Genomic DNA, 23,069 nt, shown 5'->3' with positions numbered 1-23,069 from the left:
TAGCATTACGGTGTGGAAAATATCAACCCATCTCCCCACTCTATTATACTCAAGCATTCTTTTTCTACAGCTTCCTGCTATTTTGCAGTGAGAGGGACTTGCAAAAGTGTCCTGGACTAGGGAAACTGGGATTTGGAGACTTACCATTATAATGAATTTTCCAGAAATATCCAGCCTGGAGATGAGTGTACCAAGAGCGTATCTCCTGATTCATAATCCAAAGGTGATTTCTGGACCAAGGAGTTCCAGATTTGAATATCATGTGTGAAGCCTGACATTTACAAAAGCTCCTGAAGAACTCTGAAAAATTCAGTGGGGACCTCTCAACGGTAAAGCAAGTCCAGCTTCTAGTGCCAGATCTCCAAACAGACACGCAAGAAAGAGCAAAAGCCACCCAAACTAGCTGACCTTTGTTCATGAGGAAAAAGACCTTGATTCATTTCTGTTCTTAATGATTCACCTTTACAGCAATCGTGTGTGTGTGCATGCTCGGTAACTCAGTTGTTTCTGACTCTGTGACCCCGTGGACTGTAGCCCACAAGGCTCTTCTGGCTATGGAATTCTCCAGGCAAGAATACTGGAGTGGGCTGCCATTTCCTTCTCCAGGGGATCTTCCTAATTCAGGGATCAAACCCGAATCTCCTGCATTGGCAGACAAATTCTTTACCACTGCACCACCAGGGAAGCCCTACAATAATCATACTAATAAATATTTTAGTAGCATATTAATTTGCAAAAGCTTCTACATACATTATCTCAAATGTAAATGCTTATTGCTTCACTTGATATGAAATATTCCATTAAAAGTCTTGTACTTTAGTATTTAGGGGACTAATCATGGGTTTGCTATATCTCTTCATTAAGGGCATTGGGTCCTCAACTGAGTCAGATTATAAGAAATGCATGCTGGATAAGAGTTCAAAGATCTTCTAATCATGCACTCCCCATCACCAGGTGTGCTGCCTTGGGTAATTCATGACCTTGTCTCTGGAATTTGGCTTCCTCACCACGTAGAACAAGGGGGCTGACAGTGACCCAGTGGGTCTGCCATACAGAGAGCCTTCGCTGTGCACATAGCTCTGTTAGCAGGAGACACCCATAAGCTGCTGAGGCCTCGGCCGTCCAGGTGGCTGGGGCTCTGGGAAGGGCAGGTGTGAAGGTGTTTATCCTCTGGGGTGCCCGGTGGCTGTGCGGACATCCACACCATTGGCAGCAAGGCTAGCGGTATGCCCCCGGAGCTGCCCAGGCCCTTCATTCCCCATCTGCCGGGTGGAGATAAGAAAGCGTCCTAGAGCCACATGGCCCAGGCAATAAGTGAGTTCACTGTAAACCCAGGGCACAGAAGCTGCCCCCAGCACAAGCTCAGAGAATGGAAATTCTTCCATTCAGGGTCCCAGGGGGTAGAAAGCGAGAAAAATATAACAATAAAGAAGAGGAAGAAAAAACAGTAAAGATGGATTGCCATTCTTTAAATAAAACCAGGGAGCGAGGTGTGAGCAAAATGGAGAAAGACAGAGAGTACGAGAGAGGAATAGCTACAGGCACTTGGAATAGTGCTGAAAGATTCTCATAAGTAAAAGCTTCTTTTAAAATATTGGAGTTCCTCCATCTGGGAAGCTTGGGGAGAGAAGAGAAAAAAAATTAAATTAAAGCATTTGAAAGTATATTATAGTTTTATCTCTTTGGCTCTGCGGTTTCAGAAATAATATAATCCTATGGAAAACAGGCTGCCAGAAGATTCTGTATAGTGGCACCCCGACAGAACGGGACTGAATGATGTCAAAAAAGCTTATATAACAGTTTTGTTTTATTCATTTACATAAATCACATTTACCGTAGGTGTTTTATTCAAAATAAAGTTTGGGAAAAATAAATTGAACAGATGAACCTAGGCAAACCTGGTGATTTTTTCATGAGTAGTGTTTGATGATAAAAGGATAAAAGCATAATGTGGTATCATTTCACCGAGGCACAATATGGATCATCCATATGGAACAGAAGTTGATAATACTGCAAAGAAGCAAAAATAAACAGAACAGATGTACTTGTAAAATCAAGTCTGCACCCACCCCTGAGTACCTGCCTTGTACTGGAGAAGTTTCTACAAGAACTCCAAACTGGCGTCAAGTCACCTTCCCACGGGGACTCTTGGGATGACGCTTACGTGACCAAGGAGACAGGAAGCGGTTTCCTAAAGCGTGCGGTTCCCACAGCAGAGGCTGAACCCGGACATGTGGCTACTGCAGTGGAGGCCCCGGCAATGACTCACATGTCAGCGTCTGAGACGGGTTCAGATCCTAGCTCCCCTCGTAAAAGATGAGTCTGTGGGAGATTCTTCAATCCCTAAGCACTGGTCCCTCAGAAGTGACCTTGCTATCTATCGTGGTACCTCCTTCCTGGGGCTGTCATGAGGCTTAACAGAGGAAATACAGGGAGGAAAAAAGATGCAATTTATAAAACACCACCAAGACAGAATTCTGCCCAAAGAGGTTGCATTCAGGCCTTTTGTAAGAGACATGCCAGAGGACATGGCATGCAGTGACCTCATTTTCTCAAGGAGGTAAGACCTTTGGGAACTCTGAGTCCACTGTTTGATAAAGATTTGACAAGGATCATAATATGCTTGAGAGCTTGACCACTAATGTTAGTAGGGCTTCCCTGGTGGCTCAGTGGTAAAGAATCTGCCTGCCAACACAGGAGACTCGGGTTCAATCCCTGGGTAGGGTAGATCCCCTGGAGAAGGAAATGGCAAGCCACTCCAGTATTCTTGTCTGGAAAACCCCATGGACAGAGGAGCCTGGCAGGCTACAGTCCACGGGGTCACGAAAGAGCTGGACACAATTTAGTGACTAACCAACAATAACTACTACTACTACTTCAGTCGCTCAGTCGTGTCCGACTCCGCGACCCCATGAATCAGAGCACGCCAGGCCTCCCTGTCCATCACCAACTCCCGGAGTTCACCCAAACTCATGTCCACAGAATCGGTGATGCCATCCAGCCATCTCACTCTCAGTCGTCCCCTTCTCCTCCCGCCCCCAACCTTTCCCAGCATCAGAATCTTTTCCAGTGAGTCAACTCGTCGCATGAGGTGGCCAAAGTATTGCAGTTTCAGCTTTACCATCAGTCCTTCCAATGAACACCCAGGATCGATCTCCCTTAGAAGGGACTGGTTGCTGTAACAACAATAAAGACTAATGTTGATATGTTCATAGGAAGCTGTCTCATTTACAAGGTGATTTCTCTCCTCACAGTTTCATCTGTGAGGTCCATGGGGAAGGAAATAATTTCCATTCTGTAGACTGCGACTCACAGAGAAGCTAGGACGGCTGGGAACAGACCCATCTATGTCAGGACACCTTGCCACCGTCACCCACACTTCCACAGATGCTCTGATGGCAGGAGGAGCTTCCATGTCTCCTCAGCCATGAACTGCAGAGCCTGTGTCTGAGGATGGAGGGCTTGAGAACAAAGAGGCCCCACACTTGGTGTTGGGCTGGGAGTTTATGGAGCCACATGTGTGAGGTGTAAAGCATAGAATACTTTGTTCAGTTGCTCAGTCATGTCTGCCTCTTTGCAACCCCGTGGACTGCAGCCTGCCAGGTTCCCCTGCCCATGGGATTCTCCAGGCAAGAATACTGGAGTGGGTTGCCATTTCCTTCTCCAGGGGATCTTCCTGACCCAGGGATCAAACCCGAGACTACTGCATTGACAGGTGGATTCTTCACCACTGAACCACATGGGAAGCCCATAGATCACATGTAACCTGTAAAGTGCTAGTGTGCATAGAAAGTGTTACCTTTGATTGTCAGTGTCCGATCAGACAGCAGAGGCTCGTCCCATGCCTGCAGGAAGGACTCCTCTCTCGGATCCTGGACCATCGCTTCCTGTCCTCCGCTACGGGCCAAGCTCTCTCGGAACCAGCGCTTTGTCTACCAGCCAACCTTGTGAGAAACTACCCTGCTTCATTTAAAAGCCCAGATTCTGCTCAGGTTACCTGACTGCTACAGAGTCCCTCTGTATGTTTTACAGAAGGTGTTTGGAAGTTCTTTTCCCTTAGATTCTGTGGCTGCATGTTTCAAAAAGAAGCAGAGAGATGTGCTTTCAACAGCCCAGAAACACAATTTCAAGAAGCCAAGGATGGGACAGGGAAAACAGAAGGGAAATTCTCCCCTTTGCCCGTAGTAAACGCGGTCACGTGGCCAACAGCTGGAAGGCGCCATCCATGGCCCCGATCTAATCAAGTGGCAGCCCATCTGCTTGGTTCCCAAAGCGATGGGGAAAAAATAGCGCCCCACGTCCCACACACTCCAGCTGTCCTCGGCATCCAGCGCTCAGGGATTTTTTTTTTTCTAAAAATAAAATGAAATAAAATCATCACTTTTTCAATCAAGAGAGCACTTGTATAAGGAACAATCCAAGAGACAGAAGCCATTGTCCCAAAGCTACCTGCAGGTCTGTCAGAGCGAGTACACACGTCATCCGTTCCTTTGAGCCAGGCGCCCCGTGCAAAAAGCTGACAGCCTTGGGTCCCTGCTGGTGAACGCACATCTGGTGCAAGGGATTTGACATCCGAGTCCTGCCGGGCCACCGTGCGTAAGCTCCTGTCACCCCTGGGCATTAGTGCATCCTGAGTCACATGCTCGATTTCATACTTTCTAACCAGATCCTCGGAGCACCCCCTTGGAGAACGTGGACATATGTCAAGGCTCAAGAATAGAACTGGAGGATATTTGCAGACAGGCAGCCTTTGGGTGCGCCAGCATCATCTCCAGTCACATTCTTTTAGAGGAAACACACATCGAAGCAAAAGCTTCCTTGTGGACTTCAGGTTTTAGAGCAGAAATTCCAAAAGAGAGGCTGCCATTAAAAGAAGAGGAAGGAGTCCGCATGGAGGCAAGAAGAGCCTGGCGTCCTGTGCCTCGTCCGTCCCCATCCCTGGAGCATTGCTCCTGTTATAGCCAAGGCAGACCCCTGCTGTCCTCAGTCCTGTCACTCTCCCTCCCTTACACTCTGCAGTCCTATGCACACACCTCTCCCAGTGACTGTTGGACTCCATTGCAATTACATGGAATACACTGGTTTTTCTCTCCATCTCTAGATCATCCACTTTTTTATTTGTTAGACTGGCCAAAAGGTTTGTTCTTACAGAAAGACCCAAACAGACCTTTTTTAACCCAATATTTAGGAAACATTACATAGCATGTGTCATGTGCCAGTCACTCTTCAAAGTGGCTTATATGAATTAGCTCATGGAATCCTCCTAATGGCTTCCTGGGTGGCTCAGATAGTAAAAATTCCACCTGCAAATGCAGAAGACGCAGGTTTGATCCCTGGGTCAAGAAGGAAATGGCAACCCACTCCAGTATTTTTGCCTGGACAACCCCATGGACAGAGGAGCCTTGTGGGCTGCAGTTCATAGGGTTGCAAAGAGTGGGACACGACTGAGCAACTGAGCAGGCCCAATCCTCCTAATAGTGCTGTAATCTAGTGACTTGCTGTGCGCATTCCACAGACGCGGTAGCTGAGGCCCACAGAGTAACCTTGACTGGAGTTGCTCAGCAAGCAAGGGGCAGAACCAGGACTCACACTCAGGCTGTCCCACTCCAGAGATCCTACTCTTGCCTACCTGACAAGACTCTAGAGGGAAGGGACCAGCCTACATCTTCTACTTTATTCATCATCTGTCCCTTGCCAATTCAATGCATTCTTATTGATCAAATGCTCATGGCAATGGTATCATTTTAGAGATATACGTGCAGATATTTGATAATGATGATATGTGTGTATGTTTAGATAAGAAATCACTATGAGAGTGGTACCAGAAAGGCCACTTCATACCAATCCATAATTTAGGCTTAGCAAGAAATGGCGCCAAGCACTGGAATAAGTGAGGTGGACATTACTGAACCCATTTTACAGATGAACAAACTGAGTTCCAGGAACTAGACTTCTATGAATTAGACTTAGCAAAAACTCTGATAAGTAAGTGATTACACAAAATTGTAGCTCAGGAAGAAAAAATTTCATGTGTCATTTGCTGGCTCAACAGGAAAGCAGTCCATATTTAATCTACATGTGGAGGACCTGAATAGGTTCAAGCACCTCCATCCAGAAAGCTCTTGAAAGTAAAAAGGCAGAAGGACAAAACAGAAACAAACCACTAATTTGAAGATTGGTGGGCTAGTGGCATTTTGGCCACTGGGTTTAGCTAGAAGCAGCTATTCTGTGTAATTTCTGTATTTGTGGTGCCTTAAAAATCTCTGTGAAGAAAGCTGATCACCGAAGAATTGATGCTTTTGAACTGTGGTGCTGGAGAAGATTCTTGAGAGTCCCTTGGACTGCAAGGAGATCCAACCAGTCCATTCTAAAGGAGATCAATCCTGGGTGTTCATTGGAAGGACTGATGCTAAAGCTGAAACTCCAATACTTTGGCCACCTCATGTGACGAGTTGACTCACTGGAAAAGACTCTGATGCTGGGAAAGTTTGGGGGCGGGAGGAGAAGGGGACGACAGAGAATGAGATGGCTGGATGGCATCACCGACTCGATGGACGTGAGTTTGAGTGAACTCCGGAGTTGGTGATGGACAGGGAGGCCTGGCGTGCTGTGATTCATGGGGTCGCAGAGAGTCGGACACGACTGAGCGACTGAACTGAACTGAAAAGTCTCTGAAATTTCACTACTGTTAAAAAAAAATATCTATTTTTTGAAGGCAGATGTTTTGCTTTTATACACACAAGATTTTATTCCTTTAAATTTCAGGTCACAGGACAAAAAAAAAACCAACAAATTCATCTGACAGCGCTGATCATATTCATGACGCCGTTTGTTGCTGCCGATTTGCTTCTTAATAGAGGAGGAGGCGCGGGGCTGTGGGGCTGGGCTGTATGGGTGGTGCTGCTTTTCATCTCAGCTCCACACCACCAGGGCGAACAGAAGGAGGCAGACCCACAGCCATTTCATAATCTGGAAGCAAGGAGGGAGGAAAGGAAAGGGAGAAACAGGAAAATACAAATCCTGTCGTGCATGTAGCAGAGTGGGGCGGGTACTGGGATGGGACAGACGTGACACTGAGGTGTGGGGTGGGCCACGGGGTGGGGGGAACAGAACCCCTGCTTTCCTTTCTCTCTTTGATGCAGTTTATATAAATGTTACTAGAGAAAGTACTGTGATGGCAAAAATTATTGTCATTCATGTCTGACTACCTTTGGAATGTGCTTCCACATGCATGTACTTTGACTTGGTAGGACAGGAGTAGCCATCCTGGCAGGGACAGCCATCCTGGCAGGGGTAGTAGTCTTGATAGGTGTAGCCATCTGATGGGTATAATCATTCTGACAGGTGCAGTCATCCTGACAGGTGTAGCCATCCTGATGGGTGTAATCATTCTGACGGGTGTAGCTGTCCTGAAAGGTGTAGCTGTCCTGAAAGGTATAGCTGTCCTGAAAGGTATAGCCATGCTGACAGGTGTAGCCATCCTGACATGTGTATCCATCCTGGCAGGTGTAGCCATTCTGACTGATGAAGCTGTCCTGACAGGTGTAATCATTCTGACCAGTGCAGCTTTCCTGACTGGTGTAGACATCCTGAAGGTGTAGTTGTCCTGACAGGTATAGCCATCCTACTGGTGTAGCCATCCTGAAGGTGTAGCCATCCTGACTGGTGTAGCTATCCTGACTGGTGTAGCCATCCTGACAGGTGTAGCCTTCCTGACAGGTGTAGCCATCTTGATAGATTAAGCTGTCCTGACAGGTGTAGCTGTCCTGACAGATTAAGCCATCCCGACAGGTGTAGCCGTCCTGACAGACGAAGCTGTCCTGATGGGTGCAGCCATCCTGACTGGTGTAGCCATCCTGAAGGTGTAGCCATCCTAACTGGTGTAGCCATCCTGAAGGTGTAGCCATCCTGACTGGTGTAGCCATCCTGACAGGTGTAGCCGTCCTGACAGGTGTAGCCGTCCTGACTGGTGTAGCCGTCCTGACTGGTGTAGCCGTCCTGAAGGTGTAGCCATCCTGACTGGTGTAGCCATCCTGACTGGTGTAGCCGTCCTGACAGGTGTAGCCGTCCTGACAGGTGTAGCCATCCTGACAGGTGTAGCCGTCCTGACTGGTGTAGCCGTCCTGAAGGTGTAGCCGTCCTGAAGGTGTAGCCATCCTGACTGGTGTAGCTATCCTGACTGGTGTAGCCATCCTGACTGGTGTAGCTATCCTGACAGGCATCCTGACAGGCATCCTGACCAGCAGGGGCATCTGAGCATCTCCTTGGACTCCAATTGTGCCCCAGACCCGCTGGACTGACTGCAGATTGTGCACTGGATACAGTCTGTTGCTCTCCAGGAAGCCATAACCCCAGCTGAAGCACTGACTGAGTCCTAACTACTTCAGTTCCCTGAATGAGGGAGATGATAAAGGTCCATGTGGGGGAAAATGCTTGGTCTGTAGGGCTCCCTTCCAGGAGGGCGGGTCATGGTCCTGGGGAAGGGAGGCCAGGTCGATCATGCCTGGCTGTGGCCAGCTGGCACCCAGGAAGCCTTTGGGAACGTGCGTACCTGTGTTCCGCACGCTGCCCTGGGGTGGACTAGAACAGAGGAGCCAGCGTGTGAAGGAACGCAGGGAGGCCGTGGCGCCCACGCCTGCCCCCTGGGTTCTGCTGCAGCCCCAGCACGCAGACCCCGTGTGGAGCTGGCCCTCGCTGGGTGGCGCAGTCAATCAGGGCTGGGCTCTCTTCTCACCCTTTCTGCTTCCCTGTCTCCGTGCCTCTTCCTCTGTTTCTAGGCCTTTGTCTCTCTCTGCGTCTTTCCGTCTCTGCATCTATTTGTATCTCTCTGTCTGTCTTTCTTTTTTAAAATGCATTTGTTCAGCTGGAGGGTAATTGCTTTACGGTACTGTGTTGGTTTCCGCCACACATCAGCATGAATCAGCCACAGGTATACACATGTCCCAGCCCTCCTGAGCCTCCCTCCCACCTCCCTCCCCATCCCACCCCTCTCGGCTGTCGCAGAGCACCAGATCTGAGCTCCTTGCGTGCAGTAAATTCCCACCGGCCATTCAGTTTCGCAGACGGCATGTGTATGTTTCAGTGCCCCTCTCGCTGTCTCTCTCTGTGCTACTGCGACTCCAACCGTGGGACATTATGGTGAGGATTCAAGAATTATTTCAGGGGCTCGTGTTCATCTAAAAGTCTCCTTTGATATTTTCAAACCCAATATTTTGTCACTCTGTGATTTTATTTTTCCTCTGCAAGTATTTTCACAAACACCCAAATCTAAAATTGCACAAATCTCCATTACCAAGAGATTGCTGAAAAGGAAAAAAGAAAAAAAAAACTCCACCATGAACCAATGAAAACTAGTTCCTTTAAAAATGTTTAAGGCTAAATGAATGTTTTACAGAATGCTTGTCAGGATGAATCTTATTTCTTCTTTCACTTATTAATCCGGAAGAGGGGGTGTGCCGTGTCATTTCCAAGTTTGCAGACAATGCTAAAAATGCTATTGAACAGAAAGACGTCAAGCTGACAGGCATAGACGGCAGCAAAAAGATTGCTCAGGCTGGTGGAGTGGGTGGAAGGTGGCAGCTGAGCTTCAGTGTGGGCAAGTGTGAGCAGATGCTCCCTGGGGGAACCAGTTAAAACATGACTCTCCCAGGGATCAGTGGCCTGACATGGGAAAGGCGGCTTCAGTTCATCAGTATCAGTGCCCTATGTGTGTGTGTGTGTGTGTGTGTGTGTGTGTGAGTCGCTAAGTCATGTCCGACTCTTTGTGACCCCATGGACTGTAGCCCACCAGGCTCCACTGTCCATGGGATTTTCCAGGCCAGAATACTGGAGCGGGTTGCCATTTCCTTCTCCAGGGGATCTTCCCAACCCAGGAACTGAACCTGAGTCTCCTGCATTGACAGGCAGATTCTTTACCACTGAGACACCAGGGAAGTCCAGCGCCCTGTATATAATCCTAGTGCGTGTGTGTGTGAGGGTATCTGCATCCACATACATTAAACTTGTTGTGGTTCAGTCTCTAAGCCATGTCTGATTCTTTATCCACCCCGTGGACTGTAGCCCACCAGGCTCCTCTGACCATGGGATTTTCCAGGCAAGAATACTGGAATGGGTTTCCATTTTCTTCTCCAGCGGATCTTCTCGACACAGGGGCTGAACCTATGTCTCCTGCATTGGCAGGCAGGTTCTTTACAACTGAGCCTCCAGGGAAGTCCCCTTATATTAAATAACCCCTCCAGAATTCTACATGTACATTACATGTAAATCAAGTTAACAGCTTGGTTATGTTACATGGCTATTTAATAATGAAACAATTGGATATTCTTCTTGACCTCAGCAATTCATCATTTCAGAGGAAGTCACACACATAAGCCAAGTAGCATAGTGCTTCCTGTGTTGCTTTACATGAAGATGCAGACTCCCACACAGCGTTTCAGCACTCCTAAGAGATTCTTTAGACAGCAAAGAAAGAGTAGAAGAATATTGTGTAGGGCAGGTCCTTGAAGTTCACCACTGCATTTACCTGAAGAACGTTGTGAAAATATTAAACACTCTATCACACAATGCCTTCTTTACGATTTGACTACTGTATCGAGATTTGCTTCCCTGAGATAGAAAAATAAAAGAACATTTTGCTTTATTTGTTCTTATGGATCTGTGAATTTTATCATTGCTCTTTTTTTTTTTTCTTCTCTGTGTTAATTTCCAGGAAGCAAAAGTCAATTTCGCAACCCATGTGCAGCAAGTTCAGGAAAAGCTTACAAATAAAGGGAAGATGATTTATCGTTGACTGTATGAATTGGGTAGATTGTAGTCTGAAGCGAACACACACCATACGGTCTACAGTGGAGGCGGCAAGCCACGCGGGCTTGTCTTCCTAGAACAGTGGTCACACGGAATCCAACACACTGTGGCACAGAATGCGCCGTGTGATTCAGTCTGTCCCCATCTTAAACATTTTCTCTGAGTTTTAGCCCTGCTTCTGTCCACCCTCCGGTGGAACTGTAGCTTGGGTTTCCTAGCTTCCATCTGTAAGAGTGTGTGACATATGGTCTGTCTCACCTTGTAGCTTTTCCCATTCTCAGCTGACAGGCAGGCTCAGCCACACAGGAGGCGATCCTTGTGCCTCTGAGATAACAAGAGATTCTTTATGCTTCTCAGGTTGTCCTGATAAATTAAATCATGTCACATGATTAATGTTTTATTGCAGGCCAGTTTAATTTCTTAAATAGCGATTTGACACAATCTGTGATGTAGTTCAAAGAAAACATTTGTCCCTGGTTTTTGGAGCCAAATAATTTGGTCACAAAGACTCACTTGTCTTCTAGGCATAGACTCAGATCAGCTCAGTCGCTCAGTCGTGTCCGACTCTCCGCGACCCCATGAATCACAGCACGCCAGGCCTCCCTGTCCATCACCAACTCCCGGAGTACACTCAAACTCATGTCCACAGAGTCGGTGATGCCATCCAGCCATCTCATTCTCCGTCGTCCCCTTCTCCTCCCGCCCCCAACCTTTCCCAGCATCAGAGTCTTTTCCAGTGAGTCAACTCGTCGCATGAGGTGGCCAAAGTATTAGAGTTTCAGCTTTAGCATCAGTCCCTCCAATGAACATCCAGGATTGATCTCCTTTAGAATGGACTGGTTGGATCTCCTTGCAGTATAAGGGACTCTCAAGAGTCTTCTCCAACACCACAGCTCAAAAGCATCGATTCTTCGGCGATCAGCTTTCTTCACAGTCCAACTCTCACATCCATACATGACCACGGGAAAAACCATAGCCTTGACTAGACGGACCTTGGTTGGCAAAGTAATGTCTCTGCTTTTTAATATACTATCAAGGTTGGTCATAACTTTCCTTCCAAGGAGCAAGCGTCTTTTAATTTCATGGCTGCAATCAGCATCTGCAGTGATTCTGGAGCCCAAAAAAACAAAGTCTGACACTGTTTCCACTGTTTTTCCATCTATTTCCCATGAAGTGATGGGACCAGATGCCATGATCTTTGTTTTCTGAATGTTGAGCTTCAAGACAACCTTTTCACTCTCCTCTTTCACTTTCATCAAGAGGCTTTTGAGTTCCTCTTCACTTTCTGCCATAAGGGTAGTGTCATCTGCATATCTGAGGTTATTGATATTTCTCCCAGCAATCTTGATTCCAGCTTGTGCTTCTTCCAGCCCAGCGTTCCTCATGATGTACTCTGCGTATAAGTTAAATAAGCAAGGTGACAATATACAGCCTTGACACACTCCTTTTCCTATTTGGAACCAGTCTGTTGTTCCATGTCCAGTTCTAACTGTTGCTTCCTGACCTGCATACAGGTTTCTCAAGAGGCAGGTCAGGTGGTCTGGGATTCCCATCTCTTTCAGAATGTTCCACAGTTTATTGTGATCCACACAGTCAAAGGCTTTGGCATAGTCAATGAAGCAGAAATAGATGTTTTTCTGGAACTCTCTTGCTTTCTCCATGATCCAGCGGATGTTGGCAATTTGATCTCTGGTGCCTCTGCCTTTTCTAAAACCTGCTTGAATATCTGGGAGTTCACGGTTTACATACTGCTGAAGCCTGGCTTGGAGAATTTTGAGCATGACTTTACTAGCATGTGAGATGAGTGCAATTGTGCGGTAGTTTGAGCATTCTTTGGCATTGCCTTTCTTTGGGATGCTGTTAGTTATACTATCTATGGGTCACTGCAAGATTCTCCCTGAGCCTGGAGCGTGTTTGCTGGAGGGAATGTGCCCTTTGAAGGAGAGACCTTCCAGGGAAATGAGATGCGAGGTGACAACATCAATAAACTTCTATAGCTTCCTCTTTGACCATCCATCAGTAACACTTTTTCCCACATAACATCAGATAACTCAAAGTGATTTCGCATATGAGCTTTATATATATTTATCCTTGACATTTCCTTAAGTTCTTTTACCGAAATATCACAGTTCAGTGGCAGCACACTTTATCTAAGAATTAAAGGTTAGTTAAAAGAAACGAATTTGAGTTCAATCACCTTGGATGCTTTGCTTGACCATCTCCAGTGTTTTGGAGGCAAGCAATTCTATCATCCACACTTGATACATAAAAACAATGGGAGGGACATATGGGGTCGAAAATGTGTAAAGTGAACAATTTGCGATTAAATGGCCAATATCTTCATGTGTATATTATCTTACAAGTAATTCAAAGACTAAAAGAGCCCTTGTGTGTGTGGGCATGTGTGTCTGTGCATGTGCTCAGCTGAGGCTGACCCCATGTACTGTAGCCCACCAGACTCCTCTGCCATGGAATTCTCCAGGCGAGAATACTGGAGTGGGTCGCCATGCCCTCCTCCAAGAGTCCTTGGATTTTGCCTAATCAAAACATTTTAGAGTTAAGGAAAAAGTAAGTGATGTGCTAAGTCACAAAACTAGTTGATGGCCACAGTGAGGCTTCCAGCTCAGAAACCCTGCAAGCTAGTGACTCCTGCTACACAAAACGCTCCCCCTGAGAACAATTCAGAGGTTCTATGTGGAGTATCCTTCCCTTTCCCCAGATGAGACGTTTGAGGTCAAGCTTAATCTTTAAGTACAGTGAGACATTTCCACAGTGAAGGGTGCACTTGCTTTTTAAACTACAGACTCACTGAGCTAGTGTCTTGCCTCTGGGCAGGTCACTGTACATGTGCTTCATGACTAATTCAGAGAGTCAGCACCATTGGAAGGGGAAAATATGAGACATTTGAAAATGTGAGCACGTGGCCTTGACTTAACAGCATTTCTTGAAGGGAAAGGAAGATGTGCCTTTCTCCTGGGATGTAGACTGCCTTCCAAACAGAGCATCATTCTCAAGGGCAATCACTAGGAGGACCTGATGGCTTCCCCTTCTGAGTGGCTGAACAGGAAGTCAAACAAGAGTGTAAGCGGACCAGTAGATATAGCATCTCATGGTTCCTGATCTTCTTAAGTGAATCATTTGCTATAGCTGTGCTTTATTTCACATATTTTTTCCACGAAACCTGTAAGTTTAGATTTATTTTGTCTCATGACATTTGTTCTGCCACATTAAGCAACTGTAGGCTATTTGAATATTTTCACTTTAAAATATGTCAATGGGGGTAATAAAGCTGAGGAAGCAGATTTATAAATGAGACCAATCTAGTCTATGCTGATTCCTAGGGTTTGGAGCCATGTAATTTGAAAGGAATTTCCACACTTGGTCCATTTAAGCATCCCTTCCCCAAAGCCATTTTCTTATATACAGAAGTGTTGATACTGTGCAACATTAATAAAATGAATTAATCAGAAAGCCTTAGTAATGGTAAATATATATATATATATATATATATATATATATATATAAGCCAGGACAGGTATGATGTAGACAAAAGTCCTCTTCTGCATTTATTCTCTTGTATTTTACTTGATTGACAACCTGGCCAATTCAAGAACATCGTTTTTTGGCTACTACTCCATCTTTCAATAAGTTACCTTGAAAATAATACATTAATTTCTGCTGTATGCACTCACAAAGCTATCAGATGAGATAAAGCCTATGAAAGTGACTTATAAACTCTGAAAAACTGTATACACATCAAGTATTTTTAATTCTAGCAATCAATCATTAATTACTGAGTATCCACAATGTAGAAGTTGACAGGCTAAATACCAAGATTCAAAAATCCTAGTCTCTGCTCTTAAGTAATGTGCAGACTACTTGGAGGAAAGCAAGCAGAGAAATGATAAACTATCAGCAAAATGCAGAGTGTAGTGGGAAGCCAAGAAACCCTGCCAGGAGATTTCAGAGGATGGGAACATTCATTATGAACACTTTTTTCAAGGAAGTAGACTTAAAGCTCTTAGTCTTTAAAAAAAATGGCATATAGAAAGCATTTATTGGGGTTCTAGAGTTTGGATTTCCAGGGTCTCAGCCCTCTGGGGTCTTTCCCTCCCTGGTTGACCTCCCATCCTTGAGTAGAGAGGGTCTCTGATTATGGAGTCACATCACTCTTCTGATTAGGGTCTGTGGTAGGACAAAGGGGAAGGGATTTTGCAAGTGTCATTAAAGTCCCAAATCAGGTTGGACCTTGAGCAAGTTTGAGATCATATTGGGTGGGCCTGGCTTGATCAGGTGGCGACCGCTTCCTAAAGAGAGACTCTCCAGGGGTCCTTGCAACCATGAGCCTCCAGGAAATGAATTCAGAGCAAGCTCTCTAATGAGAAGGCAGCCTGGCCCACATTCTGGATATAGCCCTGGGAGACCTGGAGCAGTCCAGCTAAGCTCTCTCTGGATTGTTGATGCAAAGAAACTGGGAGAAAAGGAATGCAGATTACAAAGTCTGTGGTGGTTTGCAGGAAACAAGCACAACCACAAATGCTCAGGGTTCACCATCTTGAAATTGCTCCAGAGCTACAGTGTCTGGCTTCACAAGTCAGTCTTCTTTATAGAAGGCCTTCATCATCTGAGCTGCAAAGAGGCGGGCAGAAAACGTTGCTGTCAGTCACATCCTGCCAGGAGCGAGCTTTCTCCCCTCAGAGACTGTGGAACATCACACAGCGAGCGTGCAGCCAGGTTTGCCACTGCCCCTGAGAATCACAGACTCCATCTCTGGAAGGGACATTCAAGTTTCCGTTTCAGTCTGCCTTTACCCCTGAGGCTCAGAGTGGCTCCTGAAAGAGCTGCAGGTGGAACCCAAGTCTTCTGACACCCACACGAGCATTCTCAGCACTGTCTGAACGTCCACTGAGTCAAGGTACGCTCTCACCCCATGGACCATAATCATTATAAGAGGACAAGATGGTTAGATAGCATCACCAACTCAAGGGACATGAATTTGAGCAAAACGTGGGAAACAGTGGAGGACAGAGGAGATTGGCGTGCTGCAGTCCATGGGGTCGCAAAGAGTCGGACAGGACTGAGAGACTGAACAACAACTTGGCCTCTTGTTCAAGTCCAAAACAACAAGATGAGAAATTACCCAGTTTTCCTTGCTTACACCGCACCAGCGGTTGCTTTTTCATGATGAATTAGTAATAACTCTCAGGCACATTTGGCAAGCCGAAGAAAAATGGATTTTTTTTACAATGCATTGAATAAACATCTTCTGCTTGAATATCTCCTATACTTCACTGACTTCAATACAGCGGAAGTTTATTGACGTGTGTACTGCAAGCTACGTTTGAATGATTGCTTCATATATTATGCTATGCTACGTTACTTTGTGTTCCTACTCTGCTTCCATAGCCCAAAGACTTACTGGAATCAGTTGTTTCAGACTCATAAAATATACATGACTTAGAAAAAAAAAAGGTTATTGTACTAAGAATTCCACCAGTCTTTTGAAACTGCATCCTTGATTATTTGTTGAAAATTCATTTCATTTTTTTACCATCATCCCAGTGTATGTTAAGTTCTACCACAGAGTATAAACGTGCAATCTGCTCAGGGAGGCAGTTTGTAATAACATAGCATGAAACAATGTTTTTGGTGTTATGGTTTGTTGACTATTTTTTTTTTAAGAAACTAGCGCTCATAAAGCAGAAAGTTTGTTTGAAAGTGTGATTCCAAAATGAGCCTTTTTCTGAAGCAATTCCATCTAAAATTTAATTAAACTGCCCTTTCTTTATCAATAAACCATCTACGTTCCACAGAGTAGACATTTTTAACAGGAAGATTGATGAGTCTGGAGAAGCAGCAGGGTTGAAGAGAAAATGCAAAATTAAAAAAAAAAAAAAAAAAAAAACACCCTGCAGGCTGGACTCAATGCCTGAGATGTCTTCCTTCAGCCCTTTCAAATCCGCCCTCTTTCTCTCCACTCTGCGCTGTGCAGACTGGTGCATGCCAACCTGAGGCTGAGGCCCTGATCTTCTGCCTTCTACTGAGTTTGACAGCTGGGAGGTGGGGGCACGAGATGAGGGTTGGGGGGATGGTGAGGTCGGGGATTCCACCTCCCTTCCTGGCAGGCTTCTGCGGGGGATAACTCCCTCTACCAAGGCCCAGAGTTCTCAGGGGGCTCTTTCTACACGGCGCCTTCTCTAGGGTTTTGTGCCTTCTCCAGGGTGGTACAGCTTCCCATCTCAGGACCGGCTTCCTCCTTATTTTCTCTAAACACTGCCCACATCATTGTAAGCCATCCCTTCTTAAACTCTCCTTGATATTCCATTGAAATGCACCAATTATCTTTTGTTATGTTTTTGTTGTTGTTGTTTCTGGCTGCATTGGAAGAACGGAGTCTTGACCACTGGACCACCAGGAGAGTCCCAGAATGCATCAATTATTCTCTTGCCAGGACCCAAGATGGCGCAGTTACGGTTCTTCAGTGTGTCATTTGCAATCTCTGTATGTGTGTCCTCTTTTTCCTGTTCTAAAAATAGGGGGGCAATATTCCTGCTCAAACTGCATTAGCCTTTAAGGAATACGAAACGTGAAAATGTGTGGTTAAATGCTCTTCAAGGTTTAACATCGCCATTGAATTCATGTCTGCAGAAGAGTCAGTTTGTGCTAGGGGGGTGGAGGTCACTATGTAAGACACAGAAATAGATCAGGTGTCATCTCTGAGAGCCGATAGCTGTAATAGGAAGACTGCGGGGAAACTGATGCTGAGACTGACAAGAGGCCTCCCAAGTTCAGTGCAGCTCAGGTTCCAGCTGGGAGAGGAAGCACGATGGATGCTTCCTACAGAAAGGGCCATTCGAACTGGATCTTAAAGGGTAGATGGGACTGGGATACAGGAAAGGACTCCCCGTTCCAGGGTGAGAGAGGATGGTTAGAAGGCGCAGGGGGCTTTGAAAAGCGAGTTACCAGGCCCTTCTGGGTCTGTCAGCTTCAAAACGGAAGCCGCTCTCATCACAGGCATTTTCTGTGCTCTGGCTGAGTGATGAGCTCTCAAGAGTGTGGTCCTGGGGCCAGCAGGGCCAGCATCACCTGAGAATTTTTAGACATGCAAATTTTCAGCCCCACTCAGACCTGCTCAATCAGAAACTCTGGGAATAGAGCCCAGCAACCTTTGAACTAGTCCTCTAGGTGAAACTCAGGCTTGTGGAAGTTTGAAAGTTACCTCTGCCTCTGCATGGGGATGGCTGCAGGTGGGGAAGAGTGCAGCCTGGGATGAGTGGAGAGGGGCCTTAAGGGGGCTGGCTTGATCACAGAGGACACCAACGTGGAGGAAGGAAGTCACCCTGTGTCTGCCCCCAAACTCCATCTGTGATGCAAGTCCCTTCTTCTCTGATCTCAGTTCTCTCATTTCCAAACAAAATATGAGACACTTAAATGATCTCTTCTTTTAAGATCTCTTCCAGTTCAGACACCTGTCGCCCTGAGTCACTACTCTCAAACAAAATAGTGATGAGGTGGTCAAGACAGAGATCAGGACTCACCAAAGACCAGGGTATGAGTCCAATTTGCTACTTCCTGGTTTGTGACCCTTAGCCTCAGCCTCCTCCTCTAAATCAGGGATAACACCATCCACCTTCCAGGGTCACTGGGAGGATAAAATGGGACTTCTTGCTCCAAGTGTGAAAACAAAATACTGCTTCTGCACGAGTTACATCCTAGTCATTGCTGTGGTCTCAGGGCACGTGGCATAGTTCACTAACCTTCTCTCCAACTTCCTGGTCGGGTGAGATTTCTCTATTACACCTTGTTGTCTCACACGGCCATCCTCCACAGGCAGGTGGTCGGTTCACCTAGATGGGGGATTCTTGGTTAACTTCTATTTACCTATTCCACAGTAGGCCCTGTGATGGAGACACCGTGGCATCTTTTAATCCACAGCCTTTGCAGTAACTATAACATAGAAGGCGTTCAGGAAATACTTATTGAGTGAATGCATGAGGAGTTCTTGAAAACAATCACCAACCTTTCGAAAGAAACCAAAGGACTGTAACGAAATTACCTCTAAGTCTGTACAAGTGAACTTTTCTGAGCACCTGGCATGATGGACGTTGTGTCCTAAATCACTTTCCTTGGGGAATTTTTCACCAATAAAACACGTGCAGGGGAGAGCCTAGGTCTTCACATAGTGCTTCAGCCAGCCCAGCGCTCGGCCATAATTTAATCATGTCGCCTTTAAGCAGTACTACTTAATTGAATTATCTAGAATTAAGCAGTATCTATAAAGTGTTGTCTTTAGATATTCCTTGGATATCACTCATGAGAAGCAGCAAGTATTTATATTAATTGCTGATTGAAAGATAAAAAATATTAATATTTTTTCTAGTAGATAAGTAGATAAAGTAGTAGAAATCTTGGGTTGCTATATTGAATTGAAATGATACTGTTCTTATCGTGGTCCTTTAATGAATTCTGCGGAGTCTCCCCTTCCCCACTGTCCCTGTTGATATTTATCAAGTGTTTAATGATTACTGAAGAGTTATTTGTCTGAATCCAGTGCTCTGTTCTCAGAATTTGTATTCTCAAATTGTAGCATGGGAATGTTTTATAATACTGATGCCAAAATAAAAGTTGACTTAATTGAAAAAAAAAAAATAATAATCATGTCGCCCTGTGTTTCATCTTTGTCTCTACCTCCCTGCCATCTGAGGCGTCTTGCTGAGTTCCAGCTCTAACTCTGGGATCATTGCACCTGTGCTGCCACATGTCCCCATGGTGGCTTCTCTGTTTCTTATGGTCCTAAATCCTGAGGCTGCCTTGGTTTGGACCTTTTTGTTTTATGCTTGGCTACTATGGAACTTTTGCATATTCTTTCTCTTCTCTCTCTCTCTCATATTGATACAGATGTACACCAATATCAATATATATGCAATATGAAAGTGAAGTGAAAGTGAAAGTCTCTCGGCCGTGTTTGACTCTTTGTGACCCCAAGGACTCTACAGTCCATGGAATTCTCCAGGCCAGAATACTGGAGTGGGTAACTGTTCCTTTCTCCAGTGGGATCTTTCCAACCCAGGGATCGAACCCTTGTCTCCCGCATTGCAGGCAGATTCTTTAATAGCTGAGCCACCAAGGAAGCCCTATATGCAATGTACATCTCTATATATTGATGTATTTTATTGATCAATAAATATTATCTAGCTTCCTATCTATCTGTATCAATAAGAAATGGCCATGGCCATGTTTCCCTTTTTACTTCTCAATAATAGAAAAGTCAGGACTTTTCCACTGCACTTCTGTACGTTGGGAGCTTCTCATCACCAAACTACTTACCAACATGTTAGCAATGTACTCTTGCCTGGAAAATCCCATGGACGGAGGAGCCTGCTAGGCTGCAATCCACGGGGTTGCTAAGAGTGGGACACGACTGAGCGACTTCACTTTCACTTTTCACTTTCATGAGTTGGAGAAGGAAATGGCAACCCACTCCAGTGCTCTTGACTGGAGAATCCCAGGGACGGGGGAGCCTGGTGGGCTTCCGTCTATGGGGTCGCACAGAGTCGGACACGACTGAAGTGACGCAGCAGCAGCAGCAGCAATATCAAAAGACATGTGCATCATTCAGCTGAAGGATTCAAAATGCCAGATAAACTTCGACCTGCTTTCCCAGGGCTTGAGGAACTGGATGTGACATGGAGTTGCAAGGCTGCCCATCCATGCTGGCATCGTGTGCTCAGGACAGTCAGGCTCTGGTGCCTCCCGGGGAAACACCAACCATGCAGAACTGCAGGGTCCTGGGGGTCTTACCCAGCACAGTGGTTCTTACCACACGGCCCTAGACAAGCCACACCAGCATCACCCAGAACCTGTCAGAAGTGCAGACTCAAGGGGAGCACAGGGAACTATATTCAATATCTTGGCATAACCTATAATGGAAAAGAATATATATATGTATATATAGTGTGTGTGTGTGTATGTAGCTAAATCATTTTGCTGTACACCAGAAACATTGTAAATCAACTATACGTTAATTAAAAAAATAAAAAAAAAAAGAAGAAGCACAGACTCTGGGCCTTTCTCCAGACCTACCAAGTCAGATACTTTGGGGCTGGGCCCAGCCCAGAACATTTGTCTCCAGACAGGGCTGACCCGGGCTCAGCTGTGAGAGTGCCAGCCTAGTGGTGTTTGGTCCTGGAGAGCATCCCACGGGCCTTGTCCATGACTCCAGATCAAGTTTTTGCACACCATCTAGCTAAGTAGCTATGCCAAGGTGGGAGGGATAAACTGACACCCACAGCGCCTTTAGCAGATTAGCCCTGACCTCAGTACCTTACTCAACCACCCTCTCACTGTGAGTCCCTCTTCTGCACAAAGCTTTCTGGGTCACCTCAGATTAAATCACTGCTGCACATGGAATTTCATATCCCCCTCTTCTCCATCAAGTTCCTATGTTGAAACCCAAGCCTCCATTATGATGGATGTGGAGATGGGACCTTTGGGAGGTAGTTAGGATTAGAATCATAAAGGTGGGGCCCCCTTGATGGGATTAGTGTCCCGGCCAGTCAGAAGAAGACAGAGAAGTGGACAACAGAGGATGAGATGGCTGGATGGCATCACCGACTCAATGGACATGAGTTTGAATAAACTCTTAGAGTTAGTGATGGAAAGGGAGACCTGACGTGCTTCAGTCCATGGGGTCGCAAAGAGTTGGACATGACTGAGTGACTGAACTGAACTGAACTGAGAGAGCATGCTCCTACAAATACTTTATATGTTGCCCAGGCTGGAGTGCAGTCGCTATTCACAGGCACGATCCCACTACTGTTCAGCCCGGGAGTTTTGACCTGCTCAGTTTCCAATGTGGGCGGGTTCACCCTTCCTTAGGCAACCTGGTGGCCCCCAGTTCCCAGCAGGTCACCATATTGATGCTGAAATCAGTGCGGACACCCCATTGGCTGCTGCTGCTGCTACTGCTGCTAAGTCGCTTCAGTCGTGTCCGACTCTGTGCGACCCCATAGACGGCAGCCCACCAGGCTCCGCCGTCCCTGGGATTCTCCAGGCAAGAACACTGGAGTGGGTTGCCATTTCCTTCTCCAATGCATGAAAGTGAAAACTGAAAGTGAAGTCGCTCAGTCGTGTCTGACTTTGTGACCCCATGGACTGCAGCCTACCAGACTCCTCCGTCCATGGGATTTTCCAGGTAAGAGTACTGGAGTGGGTTGCCATTGCCATCTTCACCTATAATGAGAGGATCTAAACACTCTAAGTATTAGTTACTCGGTCATGTCAGACTCTTTGCCACCCCACGGACTACAGCCTGCCAGGTTCCTCTGTCCATGGAATTCTCCAGGCAAGAATACTGGAATGGATAGCTATTCCTTTGACCAGGGGATCTTCCCGATCCAGGGATTGAACCCAGGTCTCCTGCATTGCAGACAGATTCTTTATTGTCTGAGTCAAGGGTGAAACAATTCAATATGAGAGTATACTGATTATTCTTCATCCCCTATGACCTAGAAATCCAAGAAATTCTTCATAAGGATGTAGAGAGAGAGATATTTTAATTCCTGGTTAAATGGTCAAACTATGGACAAATTCTTATAAAAAAAACTGATATTAACTACTTGCTGATGATAATCAAAACAAGCTCTTAGGACAATATGTTGAGATCTAATATTAAAATTCGTAGAAGGAAATTTCAAGATGTAGACCTGGGACTAAAGCTTTTAGAAAATCATCTGGTATTTTTCTGAAGGACAAGAGAGTACATCTTTTTAACCTTTAGCGAGAAAGTTCATTCCACCTTAACAATCACAGGTAAAGGTCATGATCCATTTCGAAGATGTATTTCCATCTATTTCCATTAAAGTAAGTCATTGGCACAGCACACTAGAGCCCAGGACTCCTGGGCTCAAGTGATCCTCCAGCCTCAGCCCATCAAGTAGCTAGGACTACTTTCAGACCTCTGGCCTCCAGGACTGTGAGAGATGGAATCTCTGATGTTTGAAGCCACTCAGCCTGAAGTTTTCTGTTAAGGCATCTGTAGGAAATTTGTCTTATGCAAGTACAAGGAATATAAAATATCCTCTATATAAACAACTGCAAAATGTCTATCCTTTGATAAAATTGTATTTCTCATCCAACTAATATTTATTCCACATGTATTCTTCCAAAATTGCTCTATCTTTGAACAAATAATTATTTTCTTATCAGGTGTCAGACATTAAGGACATACATCAGTAAGTCAACCATCTATATTCGTTCTCAAGAAT

At 45.7% G+C, this 23,069-nt stretch overlaps 1 pseudogene; it reads right to left on the bottom strand.

Annotated features, from left to right (window-relative positions):
* Window positions 1–21,598: 21,598 nt before the first annotated feature.
* On the bottom strand, window positions 21,599–21,753 carry LOC148776093 (signal recognition particle RNA; annotated as a pseudogene).
* Between the last annotated feature and the right edge of the window lie 1,316 nt (window positions 21,754–23,069).

Source organism: Moschus berezovskii, chromosome 11 (genome assembly GCF_049115385.1).
Source record: "Moschus berezovskii isolate FMDL1 chromosome 11, NW_MosBer_1.0, whole genome shotgun sequence".
In the NCBI taxonomy this organism is placed as follows: Eukaryota; Metazoa; Chordata; class Mammalia; order Artiodactyla; family Moschidae; genus Moschus; species Moschus berezovskii.
This window is presented reverse-complemented; position numbering and strand designations above follow the sequence as displayed.